General features: G+C 36.8%; 1 protein-coding gene across 1 annotated transcript in view; it reads left to right on the top strand.

The window, feature by feature from the left end:
- Positions 1-26,193, top strand: part of LOC133839156 (uncharacterized) — a 46,787-nt gene that overhangs the window by 5,955 nt on the left and 14,639 nt on the right.

Here is a 26,193-nt window from a genome sequence, read left to right as displayed (position 1 = left end):
GCAACAGCAATTTATGTTTCATTTTTCACTCTCATTCATCAAGCCAAAACACGCAACTAAACTCAGACTCGAAAGAAGAGAATCCCGCTGCTTAGTCCAGGTAACGCAAAACCGCAAAAGGTTTTTGTGTGTGCCCCAAAAAACACGGCGATGTTGCAACAACCCTTTTTCCTTTCATTTCATTGTGGCAAATGCAAACGCGAAACGCATTCATAATAAATGCTTCGAGTAAAGCGAGAGATAGAGATAGAGAAAGAGAGATCGCTCGGGACGCGACAGTGCGAAAATTGTTTTGTTTGTGGCACAAAAACAAGTTTGTTGACGTGCCGCGCGTTGCAAGGGTCGCTCGAGTTGCCTCTAGCGAGCAGCTGATGCGTCGTTGATCTTATCACACACACACACACGCAAACTGTCATGCAATATGCAAATTAATCAGGCTTTTTGGGTGTGTGTTGTGTGTTATTTTATATTTCTCTTCTAGGGTGTTGCAACTGCCGCCAAAAGGGGCATTGATTTGACAAAGCGCACAACGGAGGCAGCTGCTCAGTCATTAGATCAGATTAGATCAGCATTTGCTGCGATTTTAATTGCACAACAAAAGTAGCTCAAGATTGCAGATAGAGCATAATTTCATTAAACCAAAAAGTATCCAAAGAATTTCAAAGAATTCATTTAATGAATTTCAATTAGATAATCTTCATATCTATGGCAAGAATGCAGTTAGATTTTATTTAATGAAAAGTAGCTACAAAATGTTTTATTCATAATTCCGTAAATTTCAAAATTGATTATTTTCATATTTATGGAAAAGTATAGCTAGATACAAAAAGTATCGCTAGATTTCGTTAGCTTCAATTCTTATTATCAAGTATTTCTTATGTTTTAGTTTGATATATTTCTACTAGAATGTTTCTTTCTTCTCTAGAAGATTCGTCTTCAATTAACACATTATATTATAAATATAAAATAACGCGTAATTTGGTTGACAACAGTTTGTTAACCAAATTTATCTGAAGCTTGATTTTAGCTGTTCACTTTCTTTAGAATTCTTTAGGAATACTAGAATAAATAATAATCATTTTATTAAACTATTTTGTTTTGCTGCCTCTTCACATTATATTAATTCAATTAAAAATCTTAGAATATCATTGTCAATAGTTTTGTTAATCAAATCTGTTACTTTCAATGGGAAGTTCCGAAAAGCGTTATCAACACAAAACTCAAAGATTTCCGATAGCGTAATTAAAATGTCCCCAAAGAATCTGTTCAAGTTTGCAACTGTTTGCTCTATATATACACATATTACTTAATGTTCAGCTAACATATCGCATTGTTTTCTTTGCATTCTTATCAATATCTTATCGTTGCCACCTGTTTTACTATCAGATACAATGTCGACGATGACGACGTTTTTCAAGGTGTTTTGCGGGGTTGGGAAACACTTTAGTGATATCATTGAACTACATAGAAGTCTATTTAGTATACAAATAGTAGCGAAACTAGTAAAATGGATTAGATCACATGCAAATAGTTATTTAATGAGTGTGTTTATAATTTTTAGCAAACTAGAAGTCATCCATTATAATGTGCTTATCTTTTTTTTTAAATTACTTTGATGCCAGATTGTCATATTTTATGCTAGCAACTTGTGTAATTTATCAAGATAATTGTGAAATGCTAATGGGGGAATGTGACGATCGTAAGTTTCGCTTTTCTGCAAATGTTTCATCGTGTAAACTTTAATAATTAATCATTATTATGCTGTTATCTATTTAAACTACTTTGATGCCAGAAATTTGTAAATTTTATGCTGCGAATTGCGTAATTGGAATAATGATGGAATTAGGTGAATATGATGATGGCATATTTCGGTATTCCACAAATGCTTCATCGTGTAAACATTGAAATAACTTTTCATTTTTGTAATTAAAGTATTTTGATGACAGATAGTTATATCTTATGATACAAAATAGTGCAATTAATCTTATTGTGAGCGCATATTTCATTTTTCCGCAAGTGCTTCATCGTGTAAACATTTCAACTATTTGGCATTTTATGTATTTAAGCTACTTTGATGTCAGATTATAATCAAATATGTTCGCAAATTGCGTAATTTATCAAGATAATTGTAAAATGCTAATTACGGAGTTATGTGAATTTTTTCTTTGCAAATGCTTCATCGTGTAAACATAGGCATTTTTCATAATTAAAGTATGTTGATGCGAGATTGCTATAAAATAGCTTAATTTATCATAAGATGATCGCATATTTCATTTTTCTGCAAATGCTTCATCGTGTCAACATTGAAATTATTTCTCATTTTTGTAATTAAAGTATTTTGGTGCCAGATAGTTATATCTTATGATACAAAATAGTGCAATTAATCTTATTGTGAGCGCATATTTCATTTTTCCGCAAGTGCTTCATCGTGTAAACATTGCAACTATTTAGTATTTTTTGTATATAAGCTACTTTGATGTCAGATTATAATCAAAGATGTTCGCAAATTGCGTAATTTATCAAGATAATTGTAAAATGCTAATTACGGAGTTATGTGAATTATTTCTTTGCAAATGCTTCATCGTGTAAACATAGGCATTTTTCATAATTAAAGTATATTGATGCCACATTGCTATGTCTGATGCTATAAAATAGCTTCATTTATCATAAGATGATCGCATATTTCATTTTTCTGCAAATGCTTCATCGTGTAAACATTGCCAACTATTTTGAAGAGCAGCAGCTGGCATTTTGGCTTGTGCTACCGTTGCTGGAATTGTTTAACGTCTTCCTTTCGCTTTGTTGCCTTCTCTATCTATTATTCTTCTCTCCCTCTTTACTACACAAACAGTTGCTGGCATCGCGTGCACAAATTCAACACATTTAGCATTATTTGTTGCCGTCTTTTCTTTTGTTATTAATTAAATGCAACTAAGTGTTGCCAGCAACAGTTGCAATTCATCTGATTGCCACATGGAAAACTCGTTACATTCTTGTTTTCTTGTTTTCTTCCAGCCGTTCGCCGGCTGATTTTGCTTTTCTTTTGCCTGTTTTCTTTTTGTTTTATTTTAGGAGGCAAAAGACAAAGTGCAACAGCGGGAGGTGCAAAGAGGCAGCTGCCACTTGACTGACATCATATCCGATGTTTATCTCGATGCATGTTAACACAACTCGCTGTCTCGATTGAGAAGAGGCCAAAAGATACAAAATCAAACAAAAATCCTTCTTGGCAACATTTTCACTTTTTCAACATTTAGGTTAAGTTCAGAAGTTTGTCAACTGTGAAAGAGTTTTCGGGGCCCCAGTTGCTGCACAGCTTTCACTTGATTTGCATACGTTAAGGGAATTTCAGAAAATCATTTTTCCATTCGAGCGAGAATCATGTGCGAGCGACGCTTGCGCAAGTCGCTGAAAAGCCTCTTAGACTCAGTTTTTGTAATGGCCAATTAAGCAGTCGCAGTCGCAGTTCAGCTCATACATTCAGTCAGTCATTCCAGCAGTCATTCAGTCAGTCATTCAATTACTCAGTCAGTCATTCAGTCAATGCATCACAGTCAGTGGGCAAGTTAAGCAGGAAACTCATGAAAATTGTAGTCGAAGAGTCGACAGCAGAGTGCGTGGGATTTGACTCCACTTTCCAAACAACTGCCAAGTCATGCGCCACACAGTTCAACTCCCCCCTCTTCCCCTTCCCTCTTAGTGGGGGAGGAGGCTACGCAGTTGGCTTAAAAGCGAGCTCCAAAAAAATGAAGCAAACAAAACTGCAGGTGAGACACGACTCCAAAGCTTTTGTCTGCGACTGTTCGAGTGTATATGTATGTGTGAGTGGGTGTTGTGTGTGGTGTGGGCGTGGTTGCTCAGCCATGTCGCATACAACACATATGTGTGGCATAGAGATATATATTCGACATGCGGCATGTGGCATTTACGCTAAATGCACACACACTGAAAACTATATAATTAGTTTGTCTGCGCCACAAAAATCCTGCTGACTGCTGCCTGGCTTTGTCTTCAACGCAGCAGCTGTGCTCTGTGCGGCAAAAAGGGACGCACTTAAGGGGCATTGTGGCATGTGTGTAATTAAGGGTAGCTGCCTCCCGTTTTTAGCGCACTTTAAGCAGGTTTTGAGGCACACTTAATGCGCTTAAGTCGGACGTAACAGATACACAGATACTACAGATACATCTATAGCTACACACAGCTTAAGATACATTTGCTAGCTGCACAGTTCGGAGTTGCAAGTTGCAAGCGACATTCCAAGGCTTAGCGCACATAAAAATTGCCAACTGATTGAAATCGGAGCCAATGTTTGGCCTCAATGCGGCCACCAAAGATGCCGACGAGCAGATATTGTATCTCACAGATACACACACACAGAGACTGAAAGCTTGTCGGAGTCGAAGTCGAAGTCGTGAACAGAAGAGGTTGCAGCACGAAATGCAATTACAATGCTCTGACATTAGGGCAAATCGAAATGGGAAGGCCAAAAAAAACACAGTAAAAGATACTTGTGATGGCCCAAAGATACTTTTTGGCTCTGTAGCCGGATTTGTAATGACGTTTCTCAGGGAGGCAGCTTAAGAACTCGTTGCTTGCAAAGTTTGCTGCTGCTGCCAAGCGGAAGAGACGTAAATTATGTTATATATATATAGTTGGTTTGTGTCTGGCAAGCGGATATAACGACAACTGACGTTTGCCGCTCGCTCTGTAACTAAAGTATCTCAACAATATCTTTGACAACCTTTTGCCTTTTGTGTGCTGCTTGTTGATGTAGATGTGGATGCGGATGATGATGCATGCTTGCTTCCATCCATTAAAATCCATCATTTGGGTCAACTTTTGGCCTATTGTTTGGAAAAGCCTCCGCTTCACTCAATGAGCCATAAACTGACGCGTTTGTTGCGGATGTGAATGCGGAAGCAGAAGCAGAACATGCAACAAACAACGATTCAATTCAACAATTGTTCGACTGTTTGCCCATTGATTTTGCACTGGGTCAGTCAGTCAGTCAGTCAGGCAACAGCAGCAGCAACAACAACAGCTGTCCCTATATGCTCGATTGATTACGGGTTTTTGGCTCAGTTCTTTGCTCTCTTCTGGAGGGTTGCAAAGCGATTTGACAGGCACTCAAAATGTCATCAAATGGCTTGCTGATTGCGCTTTGCTCTCGCTTAAAGTGTAATCAAAATTACGGTCATATAATTAAGTGCACCCCTAAAACGTTGCTGCTATATCTTTGAGATACTTTTGTGTGCCTGTGCAGCATGCAGTGCGAGCAACTATGAGCAAAGTAATGACTTTAGTTGTATACAATCAAGTGTTGCTTCAAGGCAGAAAGTAGATTTATGCCACATTTGATTGAGCAGTAATGAAAGCAAAAAATGTGCTATTAACTTGTTTGAAATGTCTAAAAAATGTTAGTGAAATGTCTATGTTGCAGCAGTTGTGTGCAGAAGATGTATAAATATATATTTAAGATACATTTTATTAAGAATTTTGTATTCATAACTATGAAAAGAATCTAGTCGTTAGTTCACATTGAAAATATTCTGTTATGGTGTCCAAAACCTATTTTAAAGATACAGCTACAACATTTCCTTTCCCTAACTATCCATACCTATGAAGCTGAAACGTGAACTTAAAATTATGTTAAAGATACATCGTCTGTGTCTTGTGTGCAAAAAGTATCTTAACGATACACCTACTTCATTTTCTATCCATAACTATGAAGTGAAACTAAAACCTGGAAATGTTTCTGTCACAAAATTTTCTGCATTTTCCATCCATTATTTTAATGATGCATCTAAATAATATGAAGTGAAGAACATATCATATTCTGCCAAAATTATTTTAAAGTCACATTTTATAGCATTTTCTATAGAATCCAGGCGTTCGGCAAAAGTATCTTTAAATCCCGGGCGTTAAAATATCTTTACGATACATCTACATTTTCTATCTATAACTAAAAAGATAATCTCGTAGTTTTAGGCTATTGATAGCATCTTATTACATGCTGTCAAAAGTATCTTTCAGCTACATTTGATATACCAAATTAGTCGCGCTCTTTTCGGCTTAATCCTCAATCAAAAACTACCCTTTGCTTTTTATTATTTTATTTTTTAAAGGGTATAAACTCAATCAGCCTCGCCTTTGCTCCCTCAGCTGTCTGCATAACGTTTTCAAGTGCCTATTCAGTGATGTCTTTTTTGTGATTTCTGTTTGGAACATTGAAAACTGTTTAGAGAGGTTTTATTTTTTTGTTGTTTTGTTGTATTCATTTCTTTGTATACACTATTTTTTTTTCCATATTTATGCGTACGCATTTCCGGTGCGTTGTGGCGCTTAAAACTGTCACAAGCGGAAGTGCAACCTGGCATTTGAATGCCGCTTTCGAATGAAACGCACAATGTGCCAAGTTAACGAGCAGTTTAGCCCACATTTGGAACTGTAAAGAAGGCGTGGCAACACGTGCGCCGCATTAATGTGATGAAGTAAGGGGAAAAAGGCGTCGCTTGTAATAATTTTGCGATAAATGGAAGCTAAAGATCAACGCGAGGTTCCCATTTTAATGAGCTGTGACCCACTTTTCGTACACTCCCAACTCGCAAGTACAATATTATGAATATGAGATGAGTACTCATATTTACAATCGCATTCACATTCACACTCGCAGTTTGCATTGTTTTGCAATTGCCGAACTCTCGAGGCGAGGAGAGTTCAATAAACTGCGACAGAGAACAAACAAAACACACACAAAATATTTCCCAAAGGGGCACAGCTGTTGCCTCGCTTCAGCGGCAATCTCAGTGTCTGTCCTCCCTCCTCCCTCCCCCTCTTCCCCGCTCCCCGCGTTATTTGTCTGCATTCGCAGCATGCACAACAAATAAATTCCAAAGCGCTCAAAACATGTCAAGTCCAATGAAAGGGACTCTTCGAAGGCAACGCCCCCGCAGCAAAAAAAAATACATTTGAAAGTGTAAATGAATTTGTTCTTAATTATCATGCTGCGTCGCCGCCTTGCCTCTGCCTCCCTCTCTCTTTCTCTCTTTCTCTGCCTCTGCTTGTTGCAATTTGAAGTCCCAAGATTTTCGGTGTCATTGATTTACAGTCTTCAACATGCGAATGGGGCAAATGGGTTGCCAGCCTTCCGCTTTGTTTTTGTGTAGCATGTTTGTGCTTTTTATGTGGCGGCAAAACTGTCTTTCATATATGTTATATGTTATACCCAGCAGCCAGAGGGCATGACCAGCCTCCAAAAGTCCAACAACATAAACATAAATCATAAAAATGCATATTTGAGAAACATTTACCGAGCTTTGTGGCAATAAAAACCATTAAAAATATTAACTAAATGTTTATTATTTCTACGAGGTATTTTCTAGTCGTTACCTGGCTTTGTTCCCTTTATGTTTATAACTGTTTGTTGGCATAGAAAAATGAGAAAAACGAGCAGCAACAAAAAAGTGTTGGAAATTTGGTTTCTTTTCGTGGTGGGAAAATGGTTTTCTTTCTTTCTTTGAAGATTTCAGGCTGAGGCTGGGCGCATTTATTCAAGATAAATTGATGGATTTGCTAATGAAGCAAATTACCAACTAATTTTAGTCGCTTTCCTAGGGTATTTTTCATACTTAACTCGGAACAGCCAAATTGGTTTTTAGAAAAGAATAAAGCATTATTTAATGCTAACGTTCTTCTTTTCTATATTATAGTTCTTTGTTTAATTTATTGTTAGTTTTATCTCGTTTGCTCGTTTTTTATTGCCTTCGTCTATTCTCTTTCACTGATTTATGTGCTTGAAAATTGATTTGGCATTAGAGAGCGAAGATGGTCATGCGAGAAAGCCATTAAAATACTATTTCAAGTGGTCAGCATCCGTTGGCTGTCGAAGTCTTTCCTTATCGATAGACTTGACTCACACCCTCAACTAACTGGATCCCGATATGACAAGTGCTACAAATGTTTTATGGACATCTGTTGCTTAATTTATGTTTCAATTCCGAAAATTAATAACCAGGCAACCCTCAAAGCACTTTTTGATAGGCACATAAAAATGTCATAATATCTAATGAAAATGCATTGCGACGAATAATTAATTGTCAGTATTTGTTAGTGTTGTTAGTGTTGGGGAACCTTCAATAGGAGACATTGCATATGTAGAATGTACATTTACCCTGTAGTAATAAAATGCTTAAATTGGGTATCTACAAGTCATAAAAATGTGTGTAATACAAGGCGCAAGATAAGCGACAGTTTTGTGAGGCAAGATATAAAACAAAGGTAGTAAAAATATAGAACAGAAAATGTACAGCAGAAAATAGTTTATGTATATAAATGATGATTGAATATTGAAGTCACGTTTCGAAGAAATTTTGTTTAGATTTAACCATTTTTGAAAAGTTAACTTCTATAAAGATTGAAAAGTTTTTAATTATATCAATATATAAAATAGAACTATAGTATATAAAATAGAAAATAAAATCGATGATTGATTATTAAAGTTATATTTCAATAAATTTTTCTTAGAATGTAATCATTCTTAAGAGAATTTGTATTAGGATTGAAAATAGTTTCTATAATATATAACGTAAAACAGAAAATATTTTATATAAAAAATCGAGGATTGAAGATCAAAAGCTTGTTTGAAAACCTTTTTGATATTGATATCTTGTTTCATGAATTTGTTTAAGATTGAAAAGTTTTTAACTTCTTGTTTCAAAACCTGTTAAAATTAATATTTTGTTTCATTCACTTTTTTTAAGATTGAACTTCATGAATTTCATGAATGTTTTTAAGATTGAAAAGTTTTGAACATCATTTTTCTCTCTGTGTAGATACCTTAATACTATTTTTACCTTGAACAATTTATGATTTCATGTTGCTTAATAAATATAAATTAATCTGCACAAATAACGATAGTGCTGAGTTTTATTTTGTGCCCTAGAAAAGTATCTACAACTCGCTGCAAAGTATCTGTAGGTCGATCAGTCAATTCGCTGTTTATTCACACTTGTTCTTTTTTTTTTTTTTGTTGACTGCCAAAGAAGTGAAATTAATTTGCCTGGCTTTTCTTGGGTTGTGGGGCCAATAGCCCAAAAAGCATGCTGGTTGAGAGCGCTGCATAACTCATGATCGTTCTTTTCATTAATCAGCGTCTTGCAAGCGCTTCAATAAATCAAAATTAGTTTGCTTATTGAAAGAACCGCATCGTAAAATGCCATAAAAAATTGCCCTTTTTTTTGTTGGGCTGATTTTGTCAATTGTTTATAGAGTCGAGTTATTTTATAGCTGGCTGGCAATCTATTATATTAAACAGATTTATGCACAATGCGATTGTTGACATATCCAATGTGACCTTTGATAAGCCAACTAACTCGATAAGGCCGCCACGCTAGTTGGGTGTGTCTCTTGTGTATTGTGTATTGAGTGTGTGGAGTCTTATCAACAGCTAAAAAGTGACAACAGGTGATAAAAAAACCACATGGCGACCGGGCTAAAACACTATTAAAGCCAACTAGTCACAATTAACTAACTGGTTTTTCGTAATCAAAATAACAATGAACGAAAAAATACGCTCTTTGACTTTGAGGCATTTGATTTTTTTTTATGACCGAAACTTTCCAAATTGATCATTAAAAGCGCGCCTAATGCGACCATCAAAATCCCTATCGATTTCATAATTTACTCGTTACGCTTTTGCTTTAAAACACATTATTGTAGCCGAGTCTCAAGTTCCCAGCCAGAGAAGATTGTCTCATGATTTTCAGTTTTTTTTTTATCAGTTTTTATTTACGATTTGTTTGCGCTGGGCAAAGGAAAAATGTCAAATGTCCAAGTACACGACGCGCGACTCGAGTCGACTGCCAAAGTGTTGACAGCATTGAATATTTTGAAATACTCGAAATGTTTTCAACAAGAAGAAAAACCAAAGAGATACACGAAAAGTGCAGTCAAGTTTTTTTGTGGTTGACGAACTGCGAATGCTCTTCACAGGTTTTTAAGTCAGTTGTAAAAGAATTACGATTAAAAATGAAAATTAATACATAAATGATTGATGTTTGGTTTTAAAGGAGGAAACCAAAAATGTTTACTTATAAATTGATATTAAATTATGTAGCTTAGTCTCTTTATTAAGAATTTTTAAGATATCTAGAAATAATATATAATAAACAGTTTTCTAAATATATAGTAGATATTATGAAAGAAAACTAAACTGTTAATCCTTAAAATATTTTTGAACTGATCTTTAGCTTCATTTAGGAAGTTTTAAGATTATCTTTTTATTAATTATTTTTAAAGTAAACTATAAAAATATAATAAACATTTCACTTCAAATTTGATTGATATTCTATATCAATAGAATGGGAAATTTTAAGTTCCTTTTTTATATATTCTTTTTTAAACAAACTATAATCGATATTCAATGGGAATACAAAACCGTTTAATTAATATTAATCTTCTTGTTGAAAATTGTCAAATAATCAATCTATCTTTAGTGTGTCTCAACAAGTTTGTTGCCCTGCAGCAAAGTGTATTTAAAAAAACTACAAAATTGTGTGATTAAAGACGGCAGTTGGGCGACAAATATTTGTGACTGCGGCCGTTCAAATGTTTACAATTAATGTATTTACAATTTCATTATATTGTTGCTGTTGCTGTTTGCTGTTTACAATGCCATCGGCTGTTTGTCGAAGACATTAACGAGACGAGACGCAGTCCGAGGCAGAGAGAGAGATGCAAGTCGCATAATGAGGCATAATTACGTCTGTTTGAGTTTGTGGGGAATGACAGAGGAGGGGGAGAGGTGTGGGGAGAGTGGCAGCTTGTCTGGCCTGGGCTCAAGGATGTGCACACTTCTGTTAGACAGAAGACAGTTAAGTTGTTTTCCACTAAATGTGCTGACTTCCCTTTCCTTCCCTCTACTGCTATCTCTATCTCCCTCTCTATCTCTATCTCTAGCTGCACTTGATGCCTGTTTATGTTGTCAGCAGACACCTTAAATTGCACATTTCCTCGAGACCGTCTTTCCCTCTTTCCCCTTTCCCACTCTTGATTATGTTCACGTCGTCTGCACTTAATGACTAAACGATAAGCGACAGACAGAGAGATAAAAGTGTGATAAGTAGAGGGAGACATATTAGTTGTGTCTGCCTTCAAGTGCACGCTTCCTCCCCTCCCCTCCCCCCAACCATCTCTATTTAAATCTAAGAGTGTCACATTCTTTGCTGTTGTCTTGTTTTGGGAAAGTTGACACAGTTTGAACCCCACCAACATAGGCCAAAACCGTGAGCTGCTGACTTTGGGCCTTTCACTTTGTGAGCTGGGACAAATCTTTAGACTTGTTTTATTTTTGGCTACTGCACCTTGCCACAGAGACACAGAACACACTTTTGCTTGATCAGGACTTGTGGAGTGCGCTTCTTGGCCAACTTTCTATGGGCCTGTAATTAAACTGAATGCAACCGAATCGGTTTTGTGGTCGCTTTTGCCAATTGCAAATTGTCAACCGATATTCGATATCCGTTGTGTGTTGCAAAGCCGCAAGTTCAAAAGTTCAAGCAAAGCTCCTAAAAACAACAGACTGAAAAAGAAACTTTCTAAATTTGTACATCAACATAAATAACGAAAACATTTGCCGCATGACAATTGCAATGTGGCCCAGGGGAGCCATAGAGAGTTTCACCCCCGCACTTTCCCCTCTCCCCGCTCTCTTTGTCCACCTCTCTCGCTTGGTCTATAAATAAAAGCATTTGTTGTTGTGTTGTTTGGATTCAATTATGTGCAGCTTTGTGCGGCATTTGTCTAAGCAATTAACTGCTTATCGAGTTGCAAACAAACTACGTTCGCTCTGCGCTCTGTGCTCTGCAATTTGTATCTAGTATCTTTGTATCTGTATCTGTGTATCTGCATCTGTGTTGTATCTGTGGCTGCGCGTAATGAGTTGCATGCAAATATTTGTGCAGTGCAGCTCTTTTGTGCAACTCTCGTGTAATTTAATAGCCTCACAAGGGCTTCGACAGCAGTGACGTCTTTGCTCTGCTGCAGCACAGCACAGGAAACCATAAAAATCCTCGAGTCTTCGATGTCTTTGTGGCATATGAGAAATGAATGATGATGCATAAGTGTGATGTTTCTTCAACGTTCGAGTTTCATTCACAGCCTTTTTTGCAGTTTGTTTCCCAGAGAGAGAGAGAGAGCGAAGGAGAGAGCGAGAGAGATGGGCAAGGACATGTCTTCGCTATGGGCACGCTCTCTACTTTGTTTACCCTAAGACTCTGTTTCCTTGCTTGCAGTTCCTGTTCCTTGCCCTGCCTTTGCTTCTCCTCTCCTCTCCTTCCCTTCCTTTCCCTATTTATTCTGTACCTGCCCTGGGAATTTTTACCGGCACTTTTTCGTTGTGCTCGGTTCTCCTTGTTTTTGCCTTTTGTTTCAAGGGGGAATTCTTGCCTTATTCTTTGGTATGTTTTTATCCTTCTTCACTTCCATTTTTTTCTTGAACTTCAACACACCCCTGTGTCGTCGTTGTTCTCACACTCTGTTCGCTTCATTTGTGTTTTTTTCTGTTTTTTTTCTTCCCGTTTTTCGGACGAAGTGTTGCCAAATGTTTGCAGTATTTCCTGTTGTCTACTTTAAGGCGCACCGCCGAGGCAACAAGGCTTCTTCCGATGCCCTCTGGCTTCCCAAGGTGTCATGGGGTATTTGCAGTTGTTATTATATGTCCTTAACTCTCACTTTATGTAATAAATACTGTCCAAATAAAAGCCTGAATATAATTAATCAACATTTATTATGAGATCTCACATTTTGCAAATATTTTATTAATTCATAACCAAGTTTTCTTTAGATATATTCTTTTTAAGTAGACATTAATAAGTAATTAAAAAATAATGTATTTCGACATTTTCAATCGAAGTTTACCTATGTAAATCTTCAAAAAATAGGAAATTATGTAAGACTTGATATATGAAGTCTTTTAATATTCTAATACCAATTGTTACGAAGCGTATTTTATTACTTTTAATTCCATTTTTAAATAAGAAATGTTTAATCAATGAAATAACAGTTTCTTTTGCAAGCAATTTAGCTTTTTCCTTAAGCTGTTTCTATTATTAAACTAGCAAAATTTAGAGATTTCTATTTTGATGATTCAATGAGTCAAAAGATTTCTTTTATATTTATTTACTTAACTTGATGATTCAATCGGAAAATATTTCAGAAAAATGTGTGTATTTTATTTATATTTACGCTGTGTTTATAATTATTGCTAATGTGCACTAAGTACCTAAAATTGTGATAAACAAATATATAGAGTCGAGTCTGTATTACAAAACTTTGTATAAAGCTGCAACACCTGAGTTGCTTTTTAAATATTTATAGGGCATTTCCCATGTCACCTTCTGTGCTCTGTTTACTTGTTTCATTTATTTTTAACACGTGTCAGAAAACTTTGCGAAAAACTGTCGCGCGCTAAAGAAAAAAAGTTGCAAAAACAGAAGCAGAAAAAAGAAAAAAAAAACACTTGCGAGCTTTTGGTGCTGAGTGAATTTAATACCCAGTCAGCGATGGTGTTGAAGTTGAAGTTGCAACCGGAGTTGGAGTTGCAATTCCAACTGCCAGACTGGCAGGCACTCGCGACCCTGCCTCATGCCCCCCTTGATGTGACGCGCCTGTGACTGTGCCTCACCCTTATTGCAACTTGCCACTTGGCATTGTTGGCTCCTTGCTGCTGCTGCTGTTGTTGCAAAAAAAGTTAATGCAAAATGCATTACGCGGGCTGCTTGAACCTCGCCATGTTGCTGTGACCCAGCCACAGGGTCTCCGTGTAATGTGACACGCCTCGACAGGCTCAAGACTCGCCTCGCCTTGCCTCGCTTTGAGAATCGCCTCGCGAGGATTTGCACCCATAAGTGGCAGGCAGGCAACGCATAAATCTAAATGCCTAATGCCTAATTCCTAATGCTAATTCACTTTTCAATAGCGCCTGACTTTGTAATTGAATAGCGGCTTAAGCCCTCAAGTTCTTGAGCCTATGCGTGAATTTGATTAGCTTGGCTTATGGCTTGAATTACGTCTACTTAATGTCACTCCAGCATTCGCAGACTCTTCTCTGCCGCGTAATTAGAGAGCTAGTCGAGTAATTAAAACAGTGACGTTTTTTATTTTGCTTTGCCTACAATGAGATCATCACATTAAAACATAAAAACAAAAGAGTGTTGAGCTCGCTAAAGCGGCAAATTACTTCCAAGACTGCGAAGTTAACTAGACTTGTGAGAAAATTGCCTCTAAAAAGTGTGTTAAGGGCCAATTAGCGGAAACTGTGAAAGATAACTTGAAGAGCAAATATAGTCAGATGATCGCACCCAAAAAAAGAAGAGATTAGAAAAGTTATTGCGCAAGCACAGATAAAGTTATTTGGGCATGATAAATGTTTGTTTATGGCAACTAACAGAGATATGTTAAGTTACAGATGTTAATGTTACAGTTGCCTTTGCTAACTGTTGGCTTATGTAAACTAACATTGCAATGTTAAGTTAAGGAAGTTAATGTTAGAGAGTTGCTATAGATGTAGAAATGTGAAAAATTACAAAAACTTTAAGATAACTTTGTTGTAAAAGTTGGAAAATGATCGCACTTAAAAGAATGATTAGTGAAGTTGTTGTACAAATGTTGCTTATGTTAACTTTTGGTGTATGTAAACTAACATAGCTGTGTTAAGCTACAGATCACGAGAATGTTAGAAAGTTGCTTAAGTTAGATAATTAGTTCCTTTATTAGAAAAGAAATGTGTTCATGTGAGTTCTCAAATTATGAATTGGCGTTTGAAATTATGAAAATAAAGATAAGAGACTAATTTTGTATTTTACAACAATATAAGGAACATAATATACGATTTTGTAGAAAAAAAGTAATTACAAAAAGCTCATTAATTTATGCTTATAAACTAAAGTAATTGCTACGGTGGGATCAGATGCTTTTAATGACTATAAAGCAACTCTGTTAACTAAATGAAAGTTGGTAAATTTTTACAACCTTGCAAAGTTCTGTAAGGGAGTCTGTTGTATACCTTTTATAAGACTTTCTACATAACAACTTTATTATGTGTGCTGCCATCTGCCAAACTCTGCCTGCTACCTACTTATGTAAGTTTCTTTTATGTGCTGTTTATATAAGTGCCGAAGCTTCAGTCATGTTCCCAAGCTCAGCTTGAGTAGGTAGTTTCGAGCATAGTTCAAGGCTGTCGCCCCATAATGGAAGAATGCCCCCAACCAGCTAATGTACTCGCAGTTCCCAAGTCTTTGATGGATACAGAGAGAGAGAGAGAGAGAGAGAGAGAGAGATCGAGAGCGTGTGCTTGTAATGTGACTACGTAGATAACATGTTGAGATACAACTACAGAGACAGTTACAGATACTTTTAAAGATTGTTGTTTGATGGTGTGGCATATGGATAGGCAGCCCAGCGGGATACCCTCGACTCTCAGCTCAGAGTTTTCTTTTATTTCTTATTTTTTTCGTTGAACAAGTCTTCCACGAAATGCCAAACTCGTTTTGGGTCTCAGACGAGAGTCGAGTGAGGCTCTCGTGGTGTGTACTTCAATTGAACTACTCAATGCTAACTCAATTGCCGAGTTGAGGCCTAGGGCCAACTGCTGCTGCCCATTTCCATAGCAGCGAGATATACTTAAAGACAATTGAAGCAACACAGATACAAACACACACAGACACACACTTACACCCACACAGTCAGACAGGCTAAGACAATGTGGTTTGGCTGCTTTTGTAAATCTTAATAAACATTTGTGGAGCTCTTGTTGCTTCGCTTTGCTATCTATAGTGGAGTAGGCCTAAGCCGGATATCGCGCCCATAACTCAGACACAACACACATCCTCTCCGTTTCTTCCTCCATCTGTCGTCAGAAGACAGCGCTCTATTCTTTTCAAGTTCAAATCAAACATTTGCCATAATCTTCAAGTGTCAGCTGCATCATTTTTTTTTGTCTCTAGCATAAAAAAAGGCAAATTCAAAATAACATAAACACACACTGAAAGGTGCAAAGCAAATGAGCTGTAAAAAAAAAATGAGAAGAAAATCCAGCGTTTCCCCCAAAAATGGAAAATGTCACACAGCATACGAAATGCAGTCTTAGAGTGCGAGAGAGAGAAAGAGAAAGAGAGCGGAAGAGTCGACGAAAAATAAAAGGGAGCACACATTAAAGTGGTTGCCACAGGCGGCGGGGAGAAAGATGTGAAAGATTGTCAAGCGAGAAAATTTTTGGGCATTGCGTTTAATTTTAGACTAGAGAAAAACCCAATAAAATTGTTTGGCTGCCGTATTTATTTTTAACCCCCGTGGCAAACACTTCCGCAGAGGGTGCAAGAGGGTATTTGGTTGGGACCCAGTTCTCGAGGATGGAGGATGTTGCTCTTAATGATATCAGTCTCGCTGATCGCATAGCTGCCTCTCTCTCTCTCTCACTTCTGTTGTCTTTGTCTGCCCGTAGCTGATGTAATGTTAAGTGAACTTATCCCGCGGGTACTCGCTGAAAAACGCATGTCACTTAAATTTATTGGCCGCAACTACCAGAGAAGAAAAACAACAACAGCAGGCAGACATTTCCCAGTGTGAAATGCATTTTTCATTCAATTTTTCCCGTTGCCCAGAATGTTTATGTTCGGTCCCGGGGCTGTAAAATCGATTGATAGACGCGACAGACTCATGATTGAAATTGAAATTAAACACATCGTCAGCCTGTGAAGCGTGGGTGTATTCACGACTTTGTTGGGGCGACACTCGAAATGTTTAGCAGCGAATTTAACTGCTTTTCTTTTTTCATCTTTAATTAGCTTACATGGTCGTAAAGTCACCACACTATCGGACAACGGAAGTTTTTACACTTACTCTGCGCTACTTGAAAGTCCGACTTGAAAACATTTATTAATTAGGGCAAAAGAAATACGCTAATTGCTGTCAAGACAAGCGACAGAGGTCAATTAATTTAAATAAAAAGGCAAATTGTCTCGGGCTCATAAAAATGATTCACAAAAACAACAAAACTTAATTAAGAGTGTGGGAGGTCGACTTTGCCAATTGTTTAATCAAAAGTGGAACAAGTCGTGAGGGATCAAAACAGCCCAAGACAAGGAGGAAGAGCTAACAAGTGAGACAGGAAAATAATTTATTTCCTGTGCGTAGAATGAAAGTGTAATAATTTCATTAAACCGACTAAACATTCAGCATGTTTTTTAGTAGACATTTCATTTGAGGCTTAACAAGGAAATTTCTTCAAAAGAACAATAAAACAATTCTTTTCCAGTTATGATTACCATTTAAAATTAAATAGAAATAAAGAATAAATTCTTCTATTATCTTATTTGATTTTTCTAATCTGTAGCAAAATATATTTAAAGCCCTTTATAAACAAAAAATGTTTTATCCATTTCAATTAAAAACTACCTTATTTCGTAAAATTTTTGTTTCCTCTATTGATAAAATATTTTCTCTATTTAACATTGAACAAATTTAAATACTTCTTGTTATTTATTTCTTTGTTGAACTTTTCTAATAATCTCAAAAATATTGTATAAAAGAGCGGTATTCTTTTGATGAAATAGTTTTCTAATTTAAATTAAAAAACTATTTAAAGTCTTTTGTATACCGAATATCTTTTATATCGGTAAACTTTTCTCGTTTTTCGTTTCATAGAAAGAATCAAAATCTTGTATTTCCTCTTTTGATAAAACCCTTTCCTAATTTAAATTGAAATCTATTTAAAGTCTTTTCTAGTATGCCGAATATCTTTTATCTATTTGCTGGGTCAACATTTCCAGTTTGCCGTGCAATAAATAAACTACGATATACACAAAAAAAATAATCTTAAAATTGAGGCAAACCCCTTCAGCATTCCATTCCAAGTGGAACTGATGGCCAGCCGTGCGTTATCTGCGATCATTGTCATAAGTAGTTATAAAAGTATAAGTCAGTTGATTAGCTTAGCTCGGTTCGCTCGCTCGCTCGTTGTCTGCCTATAAGATTTAACCCTATGGTAGTTTGGTCTCCACCACCAGACGATGTATGAGAAACCGCAGACGACGACGCATCGAACTTTTATGGGTTTTATTATGGGCAGCAAATCACGTGACTTGCCCATTTTTGGGCAATCCAGAGTGCGTGGGTGTGCCTCGGGCATTGATACGGCGACAACAACAACAATGGAACAACACTAACAACAACAGTGGCAAACGATGCGAGCGAGTCGCATAAATCAGTTTTAATAGCGCAGCTGTAGAAGTCAATCGCCGGCTTTTGGCAAACTGCACGTCGTTTGCTGTTGTTGTTGTTGTTATTGTTGCTGCTGTTGTTGAGTGCCCTCTGGGGCTGAGCTTGGTTTTAGCAACGGTTTTAATGAGATTTGAAACGAGCTAAATGACAGAGCCAAAACCAATTTTGTCACTTCTCTTTTGGTTTTCCATATTTCGTTTCGTCTCGTAGTGTTGCCAGTTAACGTTGTCAACTTTTTGTTGTTTTCGGATTTCGCTGGCAACATTTCGGTCGCTTTACGAGCAACATTTTGCTCGTTGATTGCTACTGCTGTTACTACTACTCCTCTCACTCACTCACACACTCACTTTTTCTTATGCACTCACCTCCTCAAACACACACGCTGTCCCTTTCGGCTTTTCATGCTCTGCTGCTGTTGCTCTATTGCCGTTACATTGCATAAATTTGTCGAGCTTTTGTTGCTGCTTTGCCTTTCTTGTTGTTGGTGTTGCTGTAGCTGTTGTTGGCTTTGCAATTTATGCCCTCAAAACGTCGCCTGCCTTTTGTTGGCATGCGAAAATTTGCTAAAATAGCAACCAGAGAGTTTGCCGCATAAAAACTTTTTTTTTTCTTGCTTTTGCTTTTGCCGCTGCTGGCAATAAAGCACATGTGACTACACCGTACGCACACTTACATACACTCACACAGTCTCACGCCCTTTGTAACTGTTTCTCGCTGTGCTATTTATGTATGTTATGTTATAATATGTAAAGCTCTCTTGCCTACAAATTTTTCGCTGCTTTGGCTTTAAGCTCAACAACAACAACAACAGCGGCAGCAGCAGCGACTCTACACATAAATCATCGCTTGTTAAAGCCGGGCCAGACAATGTGATAAGCTTGGCTTTTCAGGTAACGCCAGTTTGTCCCAGACTCATCATTTATAACCACAGTGTCTGAGCGTGTGTGTGACTTGGCTTGTTGCGTTTGCTGTTTTCCTATTTTTTGTGATAAGTCGCCTTCAACATTGATAAATTAACTACGACACTGTGAAAAGTTTTTCAAGTGCTCTTTTGACCTTAGCCCAATTAACTAAGGTTGAGTGCGCACACAGTTTGAGATGCACTGCTGGTTCTCAGTTTTATCGATAATTTGGAGGGTGCGCTGTAATCGCAATTTTGGGGAGTTTAGTTAATTATCGAACTGGTCGCTTACAATAATAAATAGGAATCATTTTAAAAAATGAATCAATTATAATTTAAGTAAGAGAGACATAATACTGAATAAATGAAATATGAATTATGTTTAGTAAATTTACACTTTTAGTAGACAGAAAATAAATTAGAGTTCATATTGAATACATATCGATAAACTCGCAAATTTTAAATATACATTTGAAAAAGTCTTCGAATTTTTAAAATCGTAAAATTTAATCGAATTTATTGCAATAAAATTTCTAATTAATTCGATGAAAATTAAAAAATCTATTTAAATGTAGAGATTTCCAACTTTTAGGGTATTCAGTCTTCGGCTTTTCTCAGATTACTATTGCTCTTTTTTGTTGGTCTTGTTAGTGTTGCTTTCATTAATAATTTATCACATTTTTATCGCATCGGATGTCGCAGGACTTTCATTTCCCGTTTCTTTTTTTTTTTGTTGCCCACTCCTGTTGTTCAGTGGTGGTGTCTCCCCGCTGAATCGGAGAGCGACCAAAATGTGACCCGTAATTGCTTTAAATGCTATTATGACACTTACGCACAGCGGCGACGCTGCGCTGTGGTCTTCACGTCACAGCTGCCTGGAGACCAAAGGCTGCTCCGGCTGCTGATGTCCGTGACGATGTCGATGGTTGTCTCGTTGAGGCTGGCGGCTCGTTGTCTGCCTGGCTGGCAGTGTGCCAAGGGCCAAGGGCAGCAAGTGGCAAGCAAGTTGTGGCAGCGATTGTGGCGACACTGACAGCCGCAGCAAGCAGCTTGCAGCTTGCAACTCGAAGAGCGCACGGCTTGCAATTGTTTTCGCTTTAAATAATTAAATTAAAATGGCCAGTCAACTGATTGGAGATTCAATTGTGCATCTTGTCAGTTTGCTGACTGCCACTCGTTGCAATTAAGGTTTTTTTTGGCCACAACAACAACGACAGCAAAACAGCGGGTGCATTGAACTCGCTGCCTCCAATTACAGCAACATATTTCGCTAGTCTTGTCCTGCCTATAAATCATTTACTGCTTAGACATTATCTCGCAAGTTCAGTTGAGTAAAAAGTAAAAAGAGTGCTTGATGCAACTCCTTGCCTGCTACGTGCCTTGTGTGAAACTTGTTTGCCGCAAATTATGCTCGAGCAGAATGTGGCGCGTTAGTCTATGACAGATTGTATCTGCCAGATACACAGATACATTGCCACAGCGACGTGTCGGCCAACATAGCACGTACCACCAGAAAGAGAGAGAGAGAGAGCGAAGTCTTCCACCCTCCTCCTCTTCCTCCTCCGCCTCCCTCATTACCACACAACACCGCCCACTTGCTGCACACGCGGTGTCAATTTATGGCCAGAACCAGATTCTAATAAAATGTCAGCGCCAGCTTTGGCTTGCATTTGGTTTTTGGCTTTTGGCTTTCGGGTTGAGTTTTTGGTTTGTGCGATTTGCGAGATTTGATTCCAGCGTCTTGTGCAAAATCTCGTTTATTTGCGGCTTTGGTGTCAATGTGCCACACTGAGCAACAGCAAATGCACTTTTCATATGCTACTATGATATATACTTACAACATCACAGATGGACGGACAGACAGACAGACAGACAACGTGTGTAAGTAGATACGAGTACTCAGTGTGCTCTCCATATTGGCTTTAGGGGTCTTTATTGGTTTTGTCAGAGACACAACACGACGTGCTCTCTGATATCTGTCTATGTGTGTGTGTGTGTGTGTGTGACTACACAACAGTCTCGCATCCATTCTCGTCTGGCGTTTTGATTTGTTCCATGCTATAAATTTCATAGATTGACATGACAATTGTCAATTGTCGAGTGACAACGGCGCCAGCTTGAATATGATATGTGATATGTTCGAACCTGCTCTCCACATGCCCAAAGAGAGCACAGTTATCGATATCCTTTTTCTACTCTTCTGGGCTGTCAATGCGATTCCTTTTGACTAAAGATAAATAACTGCAAAGGTGCTTCAACTAATCCTGTTTGTGCACTCATGGAAAATACAAAAAAAAAGGATTGAAGCTGGGTGAAGTTCTCGTTTAATATAAATGAAAATTTGAGAAAGATGAGTTGACATTTTAATTTAGAAATGTTAACTTATAAATATGAAGATTGAAATAAAGTGTTTCCATTTTATTGAAGAATATAATATAGAAAACTTATGATTACGAATTTGTTATGGTAGAAATATACTGTGTTAGTATTTTCAAAATATTATACTAATAACCGGAAATTTAGATCTCATTTAAAGAAAATAGTAAGATACAGCTTTAGTATTTTTAAAATACTATAAACAAGAAATTTATATCTCACTTTGGGAAAGTTTTATAATAGAAATATACTGTTTTAGTATTTTAAAGATACTATTAACAAGAAAATATACTGAGAAGTATACTGTTTTAGTATTTTTAAATAGTATTAAAAAAAAGAAATTTAGAACTCATATACAACAATTTAGAATTTAGAGTTAGCTTTCGTAGTTTTCTGCATTAACTTGGCATTCAATCAAAAGACTTCTGAGTTCCATACGATAGCTGAGGCCCATATTCACGTTACTCATATGCAAATATAGAATTGATTATGCCAAAAAAAAGGTGTTGTTTTAATTGGTTATTCAGATAACCAAGCTATAAATACGCCTGCATACCAAATTTCGTAATGCTTCATTTATAGAATTCTGAGATCAATCAGTTTAAAGTTTAAGAGAACAAAAGAATAGGCCATTAAAATGTTGTATACATACATATGTGCAAAGCACATGCGTCTTTTATGACGTTGTGAATTTTTATTTACTATAACAATTTTGCTATCTTGGCAAATTGAGGCGCAATACGAAATCTTTTGTCTGGGAATTTGCCTCAGTTGTAAGGGGAATGAATTATTTGTTGATTTCTACGCCTGATACTATCTGCGTTTTGTTTGGCCATCGATATCTTGGAATTGCAATGCATTGCATGAGTAATGTTTGCTTTCTCTCCATATCTCTCTCATACTCTTTTGGCCATGAACTTTTAATGGCCAATCGGGCGTACATAACTTAACTTAGCAGACAAGTTACAGACTCATTGCCAGACTTGCAGACGATGACCAACAGCCCAACACAGACACGATGACGCCACCCAAAAAAAAAAAGAAAAACATGCGACACAACAAAAAATGGTGAAAGAGTTTTGCAAATCATTTTACACAGTTAATTTGTCATTTCCGGAAGCGTTGTCAGCTTCCGGCCATGGCCGAAATGCACCTGAGCATTCTTAATTGAATTTCGCATTTGGCTGAAGTGAGTGGAGCATGCAAATTGTCATCGCTGCTGGTTGCTGCTTGGATTCGGCATGTGCTCACTGTCAAGTGCAACACGAGCTGGCAACATTGGGGCAGCAAGTGGAGACGCATCTGCGTGCCAATGTTGTCTGCGCACTTGAAATTTCTGGCAGCTACGAAAACAAAAAACAAAAATGGAATTGCAAAATTGTATCCACTTCTCGTTCTTGTTGTTGTTTGGACTCTCGACCCGAACATGCCCCAGACCCATGCATCTTCCAGTTGCCACATTCAACGTCAAAATGTTGCCCGGCTGCCATAAAATTGCCTGAATTTAGCGCTAGGCTTCAAGGCGCTACAGCTCTTTGGGTGTTGTTGTTCTTGTCACACTCGTTACGCATTGCGGCTGAAAGGGTATTATAAATTAGTGGCTGACGAGAATGTACTTAGCTTGCGGGCAGAAACTGTCATAAAGTATATTTTATATTGCAGATTAGTGAGCTAAGACAGCGTAGGAATATCTGTCTGCCTTTCTGTCCGCCTGTTTAAATATGCAGATCTTCAAGACCATAAAAGCTGCTGCTATAAAATGTGACTAAAGTAATTACTTCAGTCATACACAGTTAAAGTTGGTTTTAGAAGGTCGCCACGCCTTTAAGGCTCCCTCAAATAAATATATATCAGAAACGTCATTTTAACGCTGCTGTGTATTAGTTTTAGTATAAACAATAATAAATAATAAAGATAATACACATGATAATTATAAATGATAACCATTATAAAATAAAATATTATATAAATCTATTTAATTTATTATCTTGTTCTAATTCTTGAAAATATATTTAACAGTCGAGCTTTTTTGACTTTACCATGCTTCATTTTAACACTGTTGAAATAACAACAAATTAAAACGAAAATAATATGATGGCTAAGCATTTGATACTACTCGAAGAATCAGTCAAACATTTGATTTCTGTAAGTTTAAGCAGCCAGTTTTTCAGAGTCGAGCCTTCTCGTCTTTACCATACCGCAAAATCTAAATTTAGGCCTGATTTTAAAGATAGAATACATCATTTCAAAATGCTCAATCAAGGCGATAATATATACAATTGTAATCTTATTTAAAAATCAGTTTAAACTTTTCATTTCTCTAAAAGTAAACAGCGAGTATCTCAGAGTCCAGCCTTCTTGACTTTACCAAGCCTAATTATAACTAATAACAATGATCACATACTTTTAATTTGGTATCTCATAGTCGAGCATTCTAGCCTGTAGCTTTCTTACTTGTTTTGAACTTATTGATGAATAAGTTTTTTTTATTTTTTTTTACTACCAAATGAAACAGCGGGTATCTTATAGTCGATCACACTCGCCTGTAGCTTTCGGGCTTGGTTGTTTTTGTCGTCGACATTGTCGCTGCTCAGTCGGATGACTTTCTGGCCTGGCGTTGGCTACTGTATCTAGCAGTGGAACACAGAGCAGAGCAGAGTAGAATAGAGTAGAGTAGTTGTATGCCTGGCAGCGGTCCAGCTGCCGCCTGCTTGAAGTGTCTTTGCTTTTTGCCTTGTTAATCTACGAGTGGCAGTTGCTGTTCCTGGTACTTGCATCCTGTTGTTGTTGCTCCTCGGGCACTATGCTGCTCTGGTTTACTCTGCGCTGCTTTGTTGTTTTCATTACCGTCCACATGGCCGCCTATTAAATGCAAAATGTGCAGACAGCCAGAAAGACAAACGGCCATTCCCCTCATCCTCATCCAATTCCTCATCCATCTGCCGGTCTGCCGTCTCTCATTTCGCAAACTTGCAGCGCCCTGTCATATGAATTAAATATGCAAGTGCCCATCACACAGCACTTGCTGCAGACTTGGCACACAGATCGGAGTCCTCTCTTCTCCACTGATATTAGTTGGGAGCAACTTGCAACTGGAACTGAAGCTGCAGCTGATGTTCGAGTTGCAGTTGCAGTTGTAGTTGTGGCTCTGCGGTCTGCTTGGGTGATTAAAGTTAATTACATTTTTCATGGCTCATATCATTTAAGTTTTTTTTTTTGTTTTTCCATCTTTATTGCATTTTATGCGCATTATTTTTGTTGGTTTTTATTTATGCACTGTGTGTGTGTTGTCCTTGGTCTTTACCGATTTTTCCACTCTATTAATTTGCGTGTTGATTTATTTGCAGTCGCTTATTTGTTCTTTTTTCCTTCCCATTTTTGTTTATATGAAAATCAGTGCAAACAATGAAGCAGCAGCAGCAGCATCGTCTGTGTTGTCGTGTAAACATTTGAAGAGCCCGAGGCAATAAAATCGCATAGCAAATGCCGCAATCATTTTTAACACAAAAAAAAGCGGGAACTATGTAGAACAAAAAATTAAAAAAAAGAAGTCTGAAGTGGAAAGAGCAACATTCGAAAATCACACGCAGCTGGGCGGACAAATGTTGTTTCAATTAGATTGCATAAAAAAGACTCTGCTTATAAAGCAATTTGATAATCGGCATCACATGGCATGAGTCACGAGAGAATTTAAAGCAACACAGACTCAGATAATAGATCAGTTTACGCAACAGCAGACATATTCAGATTATACGAATTAATTGCTAATGAAACGCTTTCTATTATAATGAAATATGAAATGAAATGAGCGAATAAATCTACTGTTTTTTATTATTTATTAATTGGGCTTCAAAATATTAATGAAACAATAAAGCTTTTTCCCCCAAGCATGTTTAAAATCAGAACTTTTTATAATTATTGACATTTTTCACTGTTGTTTCATCGAAATGTTATTCAAATAATATTTTGTATCACACCTTTAATCAACATCTTCATCTCTTTAATTGTATGCATAAATAAGCTAATTCAAAGTTAACTGTAGAAAATGCAGCTGTCATAAAATTAAGAGACTTCTAGTTATGAATTAATTTCAAAAAGTCTGAGGGAAGCTTACAAGAATTTAGAAAGTTTTTGTTGTCTATAAAATTATGAATAAATTTTTACTACATTACCAGAAAAAGAAAAGATAACAGAAGTTTAAAAATTTCATTGAAACATAAAACTGCATCAAAATCTTTATCTATTTAGTTATATGCTTAACAAGATTATTTAATATTGACATTATAATATTTCTTGGTAATAAACTAAAACACGTCTTCTTATGAATTAATTTAAAAAAAGTCGGAGAGAAGATTAAGATAGTTCAGAAAGTTATTGTGCCTATGAAATGAAGAATAACTTCTAGTAATATTAATAGAAGGTAAAGAAATGCCTATATGATATATGAATAAATTACACACCATTACTAAAAGAGAAAGAAGGTTCTTGGTATATTTTATATAATTAATACAAAATTGTAGCAACATTTTATTCAAATATAATATGTGTTCTACAACGTTCATCTACTTGATATTGACTTTACAATATTTCCTAGTCATAACTGAAAGAGTTCTTTTTATGAATTAAATTTAGAGAGTTGA

The sequence above is a fragment of the Drosophila sulfurigaster genome, chromosome 2R, assembly GCF_023558435.1.
Source record: "Drosophila sulfurigaster albostrigata strain 15112-1811.04 chromosome 2R, ASM2355843v2, whole genome shotgun sequence".
Taxonomy (NCBI): domain Eukaryota; kingdom Metazoa; phylum Arthropoda; class Insecta; order Diptera; family Drosophilidae; genus Drosophila; species Drosophila sulfurigaster.
This window is presented reverse-complemented; position numbering and strand designations above follow the sequence as displayed.